This window comes from Babylonia areolata, chromosome 20 (genome assembly GCF_041734735.1).
Source record: "Babylonia areolata isolate BAREFJ2019XMU chromosome 20, ASM4173473v1, whole genome shotgun sequence".
NCBI classification, from domain to species: Eukaryota; Metazoa; Mollusca; class Gastropoda; order Neogastropoda; family Buccinidae; genus Babylonia; species Babylonia areolata.
The window spans coordinates 27874427-27889096 of NC_134895.1; the positions used below are offsets into that span (position 1 = coordinate 27874427).

At 46.5% G+C, this 14670-nt stretch overlaps 1 protein-coding gene across 2 annotated transcripts in view; it reads left to right on the forward strand.

Moving 5' to 3' along the window:
* The window catches only part of LOC143295366 (uncharacterized), a 378847-nt gene that overhangs the window by 332014 nt on the left and 32163 nt on the right, over positions 1 to 14670 (forward strand). The window lies entirely within an intron of this gene.

Sequence of the window (14670 nt, forward strand, 5' to 3'; positions counted from 1 at the left end):
TCGCACATTTGACCGCCTCGCTCAGCTTCAGTCCTGTCCATTCTGTGATGTTGTCTTCCCATCTCTTCTTCTGTCTTCCTCTCTTCCTTCCTCCTCTGACTGTTCCCTGGAGCACTGTCTTGGCAAGCCCCTCTCCTCTTGTTACGTGGCCGAACCATTTTAATTTGCGCCTCTTGATGGTGGTGAGAAGGTCTTCATAGGGACCAATGGCTTGCCTTATTCTGTTTTTGACTTCCTCATTGGTTATGTGGTCTTTATAAGAGATGCCAAGCAGTCTTCTGAAGCATCTCATTTCTGAGGCCTGAATCCTCTTCTCCAATTCTGCTGTAAGGGTCCATGTTTCACAAGCATACAGGAGAACTGAGTAGATAAGAGAACGCATGAGTCTTATCTTTGAGCTGAGCTTGACTGCCTTGTCCTTCCAAATGGTGTTCAACTTGGCTAGTGTTGCAGCTGTCATTGCAATTCTGGCTAATACTTCAGGCTTGGACCCCTCATCTGAAACTATTGCTCCAAGGTATTTGAAATTCTTCACGGTTTCAAGCTTTTCTCCGTTGGCAGTGATGTCAGTTTGGATGCCATTGTCATTGTTTGTCATCAGTTTTGTTTTGTTTGCACTGATTTCCATCCCGTAAGCTGTGGCGGATCTGTCTAGTTGCCTGACCAGGTTCTCCAGTTCTTGTTCTGAGCCTGCGAGTCCGTCTATATCATCAGCAAAACGCAGGTTTGTGATTGTTCTGCCACCAATGCTGACTGTTCCTTGGTGGTCTTCAAGTGCATCTGTCATAATTCTTTCAAGGAAAACATTGAAGAGTGTCGGCGAGAGCAAACATCCTTGTCTCACTCCAGCTGTGGTTCGGAACCAGTCTCCAATGTCCCCGTTGAGGTAAACTGCACTGCTGGCATTCTCGTAGAGGTTCTGTATGGCGCGGATGAGGTTTGCGTTGATGTTGTAGTAGTTCATGGTCGCCCAGAGTGCCGCATGCCACACTCTGTCGAATGCCTTCTTGAAGTCTATGAATACGTGGTAGAGTTCTTGTTGGTGTTGAAGGTATCTCTCGCTCAGAATCCTCAGATTGAAAATCTGCTCAGTTGTGCTGCGTCCTGCCCTGAATCCTGCCTGCTCTTCAGCTATAATTGCTTCAGCCTGGGGTCTTAACCTGTTCAATATGATCCTGAGCATCACTTTGCTAGGATGGCATATCAGGCTGATGGTGCGGTAGTTATTGCACTGTTGTAGGTTGCCTTTCTTGGGTATAGTGATCACTAAAGACTGGGTCCATTGTGTTGGCCACTCTCCTGTCTCCCAGATCTTCTGGCTGATTGCATGTAGCGCATCGATCATAGCCTCACCCCCTGCTTGTACCAGTTCTCCTGGGATGTTATCAATGCCTGCTGATTTTCCTTTCTTCAGGGACTTCACTGCTTCCTCCACTTCTTCTCTGAGGATGGAGAAGCTGTCTGTAACCATGTCAAAGTTTAAATCTGTCCATGACTTTTGTAGAGTCTAAAGCTGGAGTAACATTCACACGGTTGTAGAAATGTAGAATTCATACATAAATGAGTCTAAAGTGTTACGCTGCTAGCTTTCAATGTCAATCAAATTATATGTTTTCAGTGGAAGGGCAGGGGTCGATGTGAGTTGGAAAACTGTTTCCAGTTTGGTTTACTTTCTCAAGAAAAAATTCAAAAAGTATTATTTTGGAGATCATAGGCTGTTCGAATACGAAAGTGGGTTTTAAAAAGATTCATATTCTAGAGTTAAATGACAGGGGGCGGAGGATGGTGGTGGATGATTAAAGCAGGAGGCAAAAAAAAAAAGAAAAAAAAAAGAAAAGAAAAAGAAAAAAAAAAAAATCAAATTAAAGAAAGTTAGGGGGAGAAGACTCGGTTACTTGACTTGAGAACAAAACAAACAAAAAACCTTTCTTATTTGGTTTGATGGCTCATACTGTTCATTTTGGTTATTGACTCACTTGTGTAAGCAAAGTGAGTCTGTTATAAACCGCTGTTCGGTTGTGTGTGTTTGTGTGTGTGTGTATGTGTATTTTTTCTCTTCTTTATATATATATATATATATATATATATATATATATATATATATATTTGGTCACAACATATTTCTCTGTGTGAAATTCGGGCTGCTCTCCACAGGAAGAGCGCGTCGCTACACTGAGAGCGCCACCTTTTTTGTTGTTGTTGTTGTTATTGTTGTTGTTTGTTTGTTTTTTTGTTTCTTCCTTTTTTTTTTCCTGCGTGCAGTTTTATTTGTTTTTCCTCGCGAAGTGGATTTTTCTACAGAATGTTGCCAGGAACAACCCTTTTGTTGCCGTGGGTTCTTTTACGTGTGCTAAGTGCATGCTGCACATGGGACCTCGGTTTATCGTCTCATCCGAATGACTAGCGTCCAGACCACCACTCTAGGTCTAGTGGAGGGGGAGAAAATATCGGCGGCTGAGCCGTGATTCGAACCAGCGCCCTCAGATTCTCTCGCTTCCTAGGCGGACGCGTTACCTCTAGGCATTAACTCCACTAAGCATGTATGTCTGTGTGTCCGTGGTAAACTTTAACATTGCCATTTTCTCTGGAAATACTTTGTCCGTCAATACCAAAGTTGGCTTAAAAATCGTAGGAAAAAATCTTCACAGTCATACCAATAAGAGTTTGTAAGTCTCCCGAATTAAGCCATGTTTCCTGTATAATTAACGGTTTATTTCGTTGAGGCCATTTCCGGGATTCTGAAAACACCATACTACCGAATCCCAGTTGCAGTGGCGTTGTGCCCTCGATTTTCGTGTTCGCAATTAAACTGAAAGAAATACAAATTCTGGACAGAACACATACAGTGACACAGACTACATCATCGATGTGTTGATTGCTTATGAATCTTTTAAAGTGGATACTCAATTTACTAGAATGAACATAAAAGAGAAATTGAATGGACCATGTCGTACTTTCCTGGCGGGTGTAACTAAACTTGTACATCTATCTAGATCCAGAGAAAAACGGCTGAATGTTGCAGTGTGATTCGGCGATAGCCACGTCTCCTTTTCCGCAGACTTTAAAGAATTCTTAATTGCCCTTAAAGAATTTTTAAATGCCCGAGATACACCAAAATATGATTTAAACATATGATTTAAACAGCGTTCTCATTTCTAATACCGCAATCGATTTATTGCCATGCAGTGCAGTGCGTAAGACAATTTCTTCCCACCCGAACATGCCGGGTTCGATTCTGCACTCAGGCCTTTTTGTTTTCTTTTTGTTTTCCTTTTTTCAACCCGAAGCTTTATAAAAACAAATACAGAACACATTTTGACGATTAGGTTTTTTTTTTTTTGGGGGGGGGGTTCTTATTTTTTGTAAAGCATATCACAAGTGAGTCTTGAAAGCCTTGCCTCTCTTGTTTTTACTTAAAATGATTACGAATATTTTGTACACAAAGTCTAAACTGCGAAAGTATTTGTTACATAGGTAATATATGTTATTTAGCGGACAAGTACAAGAACACATGGATGCACCCCCGCTCCAAGCAGTGGCACATGCTGGACTATGTGATTGTCCGGCAGAGGGGCAGAGGTGATGTTTCCATTACACGCTGCATGAAAGGAGCACGCAAGCTCCAACCAGCCAGGCAGAAACCCCATAGGAAGTTGAACAGCCACCGCCTCCCTATCACTAAGGACATGCTGCAGCAGCAAATCCAAGCAGCCCTCCAAGAAATTCCCGCATCGACTGATATAGAAGAGGTTTGGAGCACCTTTAGAGATGCTGTGTACACAGCAGCAGCTGACCCACTTGGCTTTGTACAGAGGAGCCACAAAGACTGGTTTGATGAGAACGACTCTGGAATCTCCAAGCTCCTGAACACACTGCATATTCGGCATCAGGAAGAAGAACAGTACTTGCAAACCAAGCAACTCGTACAGAAGAGGCTGCGTGAGATGATGAACACCTGGTGGGATAGAAAATCCGAAGAGCTTCAGTCCGCTGCTGATGCTCACGACACGAAGACCTTCCATGATGGTCTCCGAGCTGTGTATGGGCCGAGAGTCACAGGATCAACCCCTGTCCGAGCCTTGGACCAGACCACCCTCCTGACGGACAAGAAAGACATCCTTACCCGCTGAGCACTTCAACACCCTCCTCAACAGGGACTCGTCCGTATCTGACGAGGTGATTGCAGCCCTTCTACAGCTACCAGTCAGTGACTCGCTAGCTGCCCCTCCCACCAAGTCCGAGACCCGGAAGGCCCTGAAGCTGACAACGTCAGGAAAAGCACCAGGAGCGGATGGAATCCAGGCCAACATCTACAAGTATGGAGGCGAGGTGCTGAGAGACAAGCTGACCGCCCTCTTCCAGTCTGTCTGGGAGAGAGGGGAGGTCCCCCAGGATTTCAAGGATGCTTCAGTTGTCCACATTTACAAACGGAAGGGAGACAAAACATCCTGCGATAACCACCGTGGAATCTCTCTCCTTTGTATCGCCGGCAAGATCTTCGTCCGCATCATACTGAACAGACTGGTTGACTATGTCTCCAACACAATCATCCCTGACGCACAGTGCGGCTTCGGCTCAGGCAGGGGAACATGTGGCATGGTGTTTGCCGTACGCCAGATGCAAGAGAAGTGCCTTGAGCAGAACAAGGAGCTCCACATGGTCTTCGTAGACCTGACTAAGGCCTTCGACACGGGGACCCGCCGTGGTCTGTGGAGGATCCTCCTGAAGTTTGGCTGCCAAGAGAGCCTAATTCAGCTGATTGCGTCATTCCACGATGGCATGCAGGCGAGAGTACAGGAAAATACTGATATGTCAGATCCGTTCCCTGTGGTAAATGGAGTGAAGCAGGGCTGCGTCCTGGCACCCACACTGTTCTTCATTCTCTTCTCTGCCATGCTGATTGACGCCTTCCAAGACTGTGACCGGGGCATCTACATTCAGTTTCGCACAGATGGCAAACTTTTCAACTTGCGGCGACTCCACGCTAGATCCAGGGTGTTTGAGGCACTGTTGAGAGAGTTCCTCTTCGCTGATGACTGCGCGCTTGCTGCACACACCCATGAGGACATGCAGTTCATTATGGACATGTTCTCAACCTCCCGCAGGCACTTTGGACTCACCATCAGCCTCAGCAAGACCGAGTCCATGTACCAACCAGTTAGCTCACAGAACGCCAGTGCCTCCCCCCCACCTGTAATCAAGATCGATGACACAGAGATAGGTCAGTGGACAAGTTTTGCTTCCTGGGCAGCACCCTATGCAGCAACGGAGCCCTTGATGCAGAAGTGACACTGCGCATCGCCATCGCCAGCTCCGCCTTTGGCAAACTCAACAACAGGCTGTGGAACAACAAAGGCATCAGGGTCAGCACCAAAATCAAAACCTACAGAGCTGTTGTACTGACCACCTTTTTGTACTGCTGTGAAACATGGACGACGTATGGCCGTCACATTCAACAACTTGAGCAGTTTCACCAGAGATGCCTACGAAAGATCCTCGGCATAAAGTGGCCAGACAGGGTCTCCAACCTCCAGGCCCTAGACAGGAGCAGCCTGCCCAGCATCGAAAGCCTGCTGATCCAGTGCCAGCTACCCTGGACAGGACACGTTGTCCGCATGAACAACAGCAGGATCCCGAAGATGCTACTGTATGGCCAGCTGAAGGAAGGCCACCGCGAACTTGGAAGACCCTGCAAGCGCTTCAAGGTCACCTTGAAGACAAACCTCAAAGCCTGTGACATAGACATCGCTTCCTGGGAAACTGATGCCCTGGACCGCTCTCACTGGAGGATGCTGTGCTCTAGTGGCATAAAGACGTTTGAAGGCAAGAGAACGCTGGCCATTAAGGAGAAACGTGAGCGAAGGAAGCAGGCTCAACTTCTGGAGACGTTTTTCTTTGCAACACCTGTGGGAAGTGCTGCGCATCGAGAATCGGCCTCTTCTCCCATATGAGGACACACACCGACAGATAAGCCTGCCTGCCTACTCATCCGTCGGTCCGACGGGAAACTCTATACATATACATATATTATTTATGTAAATGTGGTCAATGTTTATCTTGTTTGGATTCTTTCATTCTTTGGCGTCAGTGTTTATTTCATTTGGATAATTTCATCCTTTAGCAGTATGTTATATTTACGGTGAATGGTTTGATCGACTTGCAAACATTGAACAAGCGCAGTTTTAAAAACAATTAACTTCCTTCTTATTTGTCATCAGCGGAAATCAGCAATATCATATATCTTCTGTTTTTTTCTTTCTAAAATGACATTCTCCCTTTTGCTTCTGTAATGAATAGTTCTTTTTCTTGAAAGCACTATGATTGTTAAAAGTTTTTTATCGTCTCTGACCACATATTTTGCAAAGAAATATACTTGCTTTATAAACCCGACAGTTAATCATGTTTTGTGGTTCGTCTGTCGGGATCGACGAGGACCATCTAGTCATCCTGGGTGTGGGTGGGTTGGGCCCTGTGGGTTTGCAGATGACTGGTCAAGCCAATCCGCGCCCGGAAGGTTCTGACGCAGTGTGGACAGGGGATGGTGGCGGCTGTCGGGAACTTGCTGGCACTGCTTTTCCTGGCCTGTCTGCGTTGCTGTGCTGCAGCGATTCTGTTGGCCTCACAGGATTTGGCGCCTTTGTGGACAGCTGAACGCCATTGCATGTGTCGTGGCTGATGTTGAAGGCCTTCAGAGAAGCTTTCAGAGTGTCTTTGAAGCGCTTCTTTTGGCCTTCATGGGAGCGCTTGCATGTTGGAGTTCGCCGTACAGCAATTTCTTGGGGAGCCAGTGGTCTGGCATGCGAACTACATGCATGGCCTGCCCAGCGCAGCTGGGCCTGCATCAAGATGGTGTAGATGCTGGGCAAGTTTGCACGAGTGAGCACCTCTGTGTCAGGGATCTTCTCTTGCCACTTTATGCCGAGAAGTTTTCTGAGGCTGGTGGTGTGGAAGTGGTTCAGCTTTTTGGCGTGGCGTTTGTAGACCGTCCATGATTCACATCCATAGAGCAGTGTGGTGAGAACTATGGCCTTGTATACTTTGAGCTTCGTCTCCAGGGTGATGCCTCTCCTGTTCCAAACGTTCTTATGGAGTCTGCCGAAGGCAGCGCTGGCTTTGGCGAGTCTGGCATTCACCTCGTCGTCGATGACAACTGTGCGAGAGAGTGTACTGCCCAGGTATGTGAACTTGTCAGCCGCGTTCAGTCGTTGCCCGTTGATGAAGATGTTTGGTTCAGCGTAAGGCTTTCCTGGAGCTGGCTGGTGCATCACCTCAGTCTTCTTTGTGCTGATTGTGAGGCCAAAGTTGTCACAGGCAGCAGATAACTTGTCGACACTGTGTTGCATGTTAGCTTCGGAGGCAGTATTGAGAGCGCAGTCATCAGCAAACAGGAAGTCGTTGACGGTGTCTGTCCTCACCTTGGTTTTTGCTTGAAGCCTCCTGAGGTTAAAGAGTGAGCCATCTGTGCGGTACCTGATGCCAATGCCTACGTCAGCGTCTCTGAAGGCATCTGTCAGCATGTCTGAAAACATGAGATTGAACAGGGTGGGGGCAAGAACACACCCTTGCTTGACTCTGTTGGAGACAGGGAATGGTTCTGAAGTCTCTCTGTTGTCTTGGACTCGGGCCAGCATCCCATCATGTAGTGGCCAGAGTCTTGCCTGCGACGGACTATTCCACGATGGTTGTCACAGGCCTGACGATTTCCTTTGCGCTTGTACAGGTGTATGATGGAAGCGTCTTTGAAGTCCTGTGGGACTGCCTCATGCTGCCAGATGAGCTGGAACAGCTGATAAAGCTTCTCAGTCAGCGCCATACCACCTTCTTTGTAGACCTCAGCTGGAATGGAGTCTGAACCAGGGTCTTTGCCATTGGATAGCAGACGGATAGCTTTCTGGGTCTCCTCCAAAGTTGAAATGGCATCCAACGACTCACTGACTGGCACCTGGGGGAGTCGGTCGATGGCTTCATCATTGATGGTGGGAGGGGCGGTTCAGTACCCTGTCAAAGTGTTCAGCCCATCTCTCAAGGATCCCATCCTTGTCAGTGATCAGGGTAGAACCATCAGCACTGAGGAGTGGAGCAGATCCGGAGGTGGTGGGACCGTAGACTTCTTTCAGGCCGTTATAGAAGTTCTTCATGTCGTTCCTGTCTGCAAAGCCCTGGATCTCATCAGCTTTGTTGCTCAACCAGGAATCCTGCATCTGCCGCAGCTTCAGCTGGATGGTGCTGCGTGCGCTCTTCAGTATGTCTTTCTTTGACTGTGGGATCTTCAATGTGGGCTCTGTTGGCTTGGCGTTTGTCTTCTGGCAGCTGCTTGATCTCAGTGCAGTTCTCATCAAACCAGTCTTTGTGCTTCCTGACAGAAGGCCCCAGGCACTCCATGGCAGTGTTGTACACCGTCTCATGCAGTGCGCCCCATGCTGCCTCCACATTCTGGTTGTCCAGCACGGTGGACTCAAGGCGTTCCTCCAGGGTGTCAGCAAAGCTCTGCTTGATGTTGCCTAGCTCCAGCTTGTTGACATTCAGGCGTTTGAGTGCTTTCATGCCCTGAGGCCGTCTCTTGGGCTGGATGCGGAGGTTGAGCTTGGAGACGATAAGGCGGTGGTCTGTCCAGCACTCGGCGCCGCACATGGCCCTCGTGACTCGTACGTCCTGCCTGTCCCTCTTCCTGACGATGACAAAGTCGATGAGATGCCAATGCCCAGAGCGAGGATGCATCCATGACGTCCTGTTACGGGTAGGGAGGCAGAAGATGGTGTTTGTGATAAGAAGGTCGTGCTCGGCACATGTCTGGAGGAGTAGTTGGCCGTTGCTGTTGCAGTTACCAACCCAATGCTTCCCAATCACGCCTTCCCAGGAGGTGCTGTCACAACCAACTCTCGCGTTAAAGTCACCAAGAATGATGAGCTTGTCTGCGTTGGGAACAGTGGTGATGACAGCGTTCAGGTCCTCGTAGAACTTGTCCTTGATCTCATCCGGGTTGGTCATGGTGGGCGCGTAAGCGCTGACAATGGTGGTAAACTTCTTCCCGTTGCATATAGGGAGTTTCATCGTCATCAGGCGATCGTTCACTCCTTTCGGGGGGCCAGCCGGCTTGCCAACGAGGGTTGTCTTCACTGCAAAGCCAACTCCAGCCTCACGTCTCTCTTCAGGTCCGCGACCACTCCAAAAGAAGGTGTTCGCCTTCTTCTGCCAGTCTTATCTCACTTAAGGCAGCGATGTCGTTGTTGTACCTGGCTAATTCACTCGCAATGAGTGCTGTGCGTCTCTGTGGTCTGGCTGAGTCGCCTCTGTCCATAAGCGTACGCACGTACCATGTGGCAATGGTCAATGGGGTGCTCCTTGTTTTCTTCTTTCTTTCCTTTGTGTGTCGACCGCTTGAGTAGGGTCCCCGTCAGCCGCGGTATGCTGACTAGGGTGGTGTGGAGCAGGCAATGTTTAGGGCACCTTTTCTAGCCCCTTCCTCATGCCATGGAGGTGAGCAGTGCTGTCCTGAAGAGGGCTGCTCAGTCGCTCAGGGGCCTGCCGATCTCCACCGCTGCTCCAGTCGGTGAAAAACGACCCTATGGCCTGTGCCGCCTGTGTGCAGGTCCGCGGCTACGACTGCCAGTGTACCCACACCTGTCGCTTCGTCACTCGCCTGTCGCCACAGGGCTTGGGGAAAATGATGGTATGGGATGAAGGATGAATGATGACTTGCGCGATGACTTTGTTTATAGTGAGGAGGAGTTGCGCACTGTCGACCTCACTCTCTTGTCCGAGACCATCTGTATCCAGTGGCAAGACGAGGTCAAGACGACTGGAGATGGAAACGGATGCAGTGGATGACCAGGATGTCCTATGTGCCTCATCCTGCCCTCAGCACTCCACAGTGCTCTGCTGCAACCGCCTTCCTCTCCGTTGAACCATGAAGGTTTCTTCCGCAGAGTCCGCCGGATCCAGTCTTCACATGCTTGGGTAGACAAGCCCTAACTCACCGAGGGTTTGAGACCCGTCGGCTACCCTCTCCTAGTTTAGCCAACCTGTCAAAGCCGTTGCTCGGGGATTGGGCGCTGCCGCATGCTAGCAGCTTCTAGGACCCATAGGTGAGAGCTGGGTGCCGGTGGGGACCAACAGAGGACGAACCACTCCCGGAAGAGCGTGACAAGCCTCCCCTCTAGAGGTACTACCCCTCCCGTGCACCCCCTAACCCCCTAATCATGTTTTACATAACTGTTTATGTTATAAAAAAAACAATAAAAAAAAACAACCTGTTTACAAACAAGATCTGTTTTTCCTTGCGTATCGCTGAAAATACATTGACTTTTTCTTTTAAAGGAATATTTTGAAACGTTCACCATCGAAACTGGCCAGTCATTTTTTGCATGGCTTTGTTAGCCTTTTAAAAAAATCTCTCTCTCGTTCTCTTGAAAATATTTTTCTTGCGATTGAAGATTTTTGTGCAACAGCTGATAGAGTACACCAGTTCGCACAACAGAAGAACTCGAAAAGTGCGCAGAAAAAAAGAAAACAAGAGAGGCAAGGCCTTCAAGACTCACTTGTGATACACTTTTTAAAAAATCCAAGCTTTTTATGTATTGAGTATAATTTCAAAATGTAATGTTTAAGATGAGAAAGATCAGTTTAAAGCAAATTAACTCCCCTAGCATTAATTACAGAGTAATTTCCCTTTTTTACTGTCTGCACCAAAACGTTTGCAAAATAAATAAAACTTCCATGCTTAGCAAAAGAAGTTCCTGTTTGAACAGAAAATGATAATAATGACTGCTCTTGTTGTTGGGTCAGAATATCAGATCAAAGTGCCAAGTTTAGAGAATACAAAAAATATAAATATAACAGTAAATACAGTTTGCATTTAATTGGGCTTCATTATTTATTTTTTGTGCCCATCCCAGAGGTGCAATATTGTTTTAAACAAGATGACTGGAAAGAACTGAATTTTTCCTATTTTTATGCCTAATTTGGTGTCAACTGACAAAGTATTTGCAGAGAAAATGTCAATGTTAAAGTTTACCACACACACACACACACACACACACACACACACACACACACAGACAACCGAACACCGGGTTAAAACATAGACTCACTTTGTTTACACAGGTGAGTCAAAAATGAGACAGACTTTAAGGTCGTAGAAAAATTAAAGAAATTAGTATACAGACACAAGATAGAAGGGCTGTTACAAACGAAACTGAATACATTGGAAAAAAAACGTTACGTTGAAAATGAAACTTCCGAACAGAACAAAACGAAACAGAGCTAAACTGCATCTTTCATCTGTCCATCGTTGTGTGAAATAGGCCCATTGCGGCGCTCTCAGTATTTCAATCTCTATCCCTTCAGTCGCGTGGTAGAAGGAGCATCGCAAGAAGAATTCCCACACAGTTGCTTGCAATTCTGATCTTTCCGTGTTTGTTTTATCTCTGCTGAAAAACGTCGGTCTCCTTCCACTCTTTGATGATGTTAAGCATTTTTAACCCGTGGTTTCTCCACTAATTCCATGCCGCCCAGTTCCGTTTGGACCAGTTATGGGAAGTTCTTTGATGTGGCGATGGAGCACTGGAGGGTTAAGTCCCTAACCATGACCTCCATTCTGCTGTTTCTGAAAAACCTGTGGAGTTGGGTTGTTGTTTTTTAAGCTCCGGTGAAGGTCGTGTTTGTTTGTTGCTGTTGTTTGTTGTTGTTGTTGTTGATGTTGTTATTTTGTGTGTGTGTGTGTGTGTGTGCGCGCGCGCGCGCGCGCGCGTTCATGTATGTATGTGTGTCTAGTTGGAATGTTTTGTTTTGGTTTTTGTTTGTCTTTTTGTAGGCCATCTGCTTAAAACATATACGTGTGAGTGTCTGTCTGTCTATCTGTATATCAGTATGTGTATGAGGGGCATAGGGCAAGGGGGTGAAGGTAGAGGAGGATTTAGCATGTCAGTCTGTGTGTCAGTGTGCCTGTGTTTGTGTGTGTGTGGGGGGGGGGGGTGAGGGGGGTCAGAGGGAAAGGGGGAGGGCAGAGGAGGATTTAGCGTGTGTGTCTGTGTATCAGTGTTTGTGTGCGTGTGTCTGTCTCTGTGTGTGTGTGTGCGTAAGGAACAGCTGGTCAGGGGGAGAGTCGAGGAGGATTCGGCGTTTGTCTCTGAGTATCAGTGTTTGCGTGTATGTGTGTGTGTGTGTGTGTGAGTGTATGTGTGTGTATGTGAGAGAGAGAGAGGCAGAGGGCAAGATGAGGGTGGGGGTGTCTGTATGCTTGTGGGTCTGTCTGCATGTCATCGAAATCGATAGCACCCCAACATTTCAAAATTTGGCAAGCCGACATCTTGTGATGTCAGCTATGTTTCGGATCAGTGAGAGAGAGAGAGAGAGAGTATTCAAGTCTTATTTCAATATGGTAAATTGAATAAGCAACAATTGCTTATATGGAGGAAGGTAGGAGGATGGTTAATACGCTCATCTCCCAATACAGCGAGTGCGTGAGGGTCTGGGTTCGAATCCCGCTCTCGACCTTTCGCCTAGTTTGACTGGAAAATCAAACTGAGCGTCTAGTCATTCGGATGAGACAATAAACCGAGGTCCCATGTGCAGCACGCCCATGGCGCACTGAAAAAGAACCCATGGCAACGAGAGTTATTCTCTGGCAAAATTCTATAGAAGAAACCCACTCTGAGAGATACACTAATATGTGGATGCACTCAAGGCCTGACTAAGCGCGTTGGATTATGCTGCTGGTAAGGCATCTGCTTAGCAGATGTGATGTAGCGTATATGGATTTGTCCGAACGCAGTGACACCTCCTTGAGAAAATGAAAGTGAAACTTTTTTACATCAAGCCATCAGTGACAAAATAATAATACGAGAGAGAGAGAGAGAGAGAGAGAGAGGAAAACAGATGGAATGCAACAACAAAAAATACATATATATATATGTATGTATGTATATACAATAATAGTGTAATAATGAAGTACAAAATTGCATCTTTCTCTTTCTCTCTCACTCTCTCTTTCACAAACACACACACGCGCGCGCTCGAGCACGAATTCACCACTTCCATTCCATTCACATATTCCCTCATACAATACCAAAAAAATATAATACAAAAAATATACAAAACATTGTGTGTGTGTGGCTCTGTGTGTGTGTGCGCTCGCGCGCGCGTGTGTCTGCGAATGTGTGAACTAGCACAACAGTGGACAGAGTCGAGAAGGATGAATGATTGCTCAGTCTGGACTTTACATTATTTAAGACATGTTTGAATGATTGTGTCAAATTCAAAAATGTGTCATCCACTTAAAATCTTTGTTTTTTTGTTGTTGTTTTTTGGTGTGAAATCACAACGGAATGTAATGGGAAGGGAAGGTGGTTGTTTTTTTTTGGGGGGGGGGTAATTTGTGTGTGTGTGTGTGTGAAATCACAACGGAATGTAATGGGAAGGGAAGGTGGTTGTTGTTTTTTTGTAGGTTTTTTTTGGTGTCAAATCACAACCGAATGTAATGGGAAGGGACGGTGGTGGTGGTTGTTTGTTGTTTTTTTGTGTGTGTGTGGGTTTTGTGTGTGTGTGTGTGTGTGTGTGTGTGTGAAATCACAACGGAATGTAATAGGAAGGGAAGGTGGTGGTTGTTTTTTTGTTGTTGTTTTGTTTTTGTGCGTGTGTGTATGTGTGTGTCAAATCACAAGGGAATGTAATGGAAAGGAAAGGTGGTGGTTGTTTTTGTGTGTGTTTTTTGTTGTTGTTTTTTGGGGGGTTGGGGGGGGGGGGGTTGGGTTGTTTTTTTTTGGTGTCAAATCACAACGGAATGTAATGGGAAGGGAAAGTGGGTTTTTTTCTTTGTGTGTGTGTGTGTTGTGTGGGTGGGTGGGGGGGGGGGGGGGTTGTGTGTGTCAAATCACAACGGAATGTAATGGGAAGGGAATGTGTTGTTTTTGTTTGGGGCTTTTTTTGTAGGTTTTTTTGGTGTCAAATGTCAACGGAATGTAATGGGAAGGGAAGGTGGTTGTTGTTTTTTCTTTGTAGGTTTTTTGGTGTCAGATCACAACGGAATGTAATGGGAAGGGAATGTGGTTGTTGTTTTTTTGTAGTTTGTGTGTGTGTGTGTGTGTGTGAAATCACAACGGAATGTAATGGGAAGGGAACGTGGTTGTTGTTTTTTTGTGTTTGTGTGTGTGTGTGTGTGTGTGTGTGAAATCACAACGGAATGTAATGGGAAGGGAAGGTGGTGGTGGTTTGTGTGTGTGTGTTGTGTGCGTGTGTGTGTGTGTGTGTCATATCACAATGGAATGTAATAGGAAGGGAAGGTTGTTTTTTTTTGTGGGTTTGTGTGTCAAATCACAACGGAATGTAATGGGAAGGGAAGGTGGTTGTTTTTTTGTGGGTTTGTGTGTCAAATCACAACGGAATGTAATGGGAAGGGAAGGTGGTTGTTTTTTTGTGGGTTTGTGTGTCAAATCACAACGGAATGTAATGGGAAGGGAAGGTGGTTGTTTTGTGTGTGTGTGTGTGTGTGTTTGTTGTGTGTGTGTGTGTGTATGTGTGTGTGTGTGTATCAAATCACAACGGAATGTAATGGGAAGGGAAGGTGGCTGTTGTTTTTTTCACCAACAGTTCTGCTCCTTTCTTGACAAGAGCTGGACGGTTCTGGATTAGATTTCATTGGACTTTCGTAACAAAATCAGTAATATTGTTTTC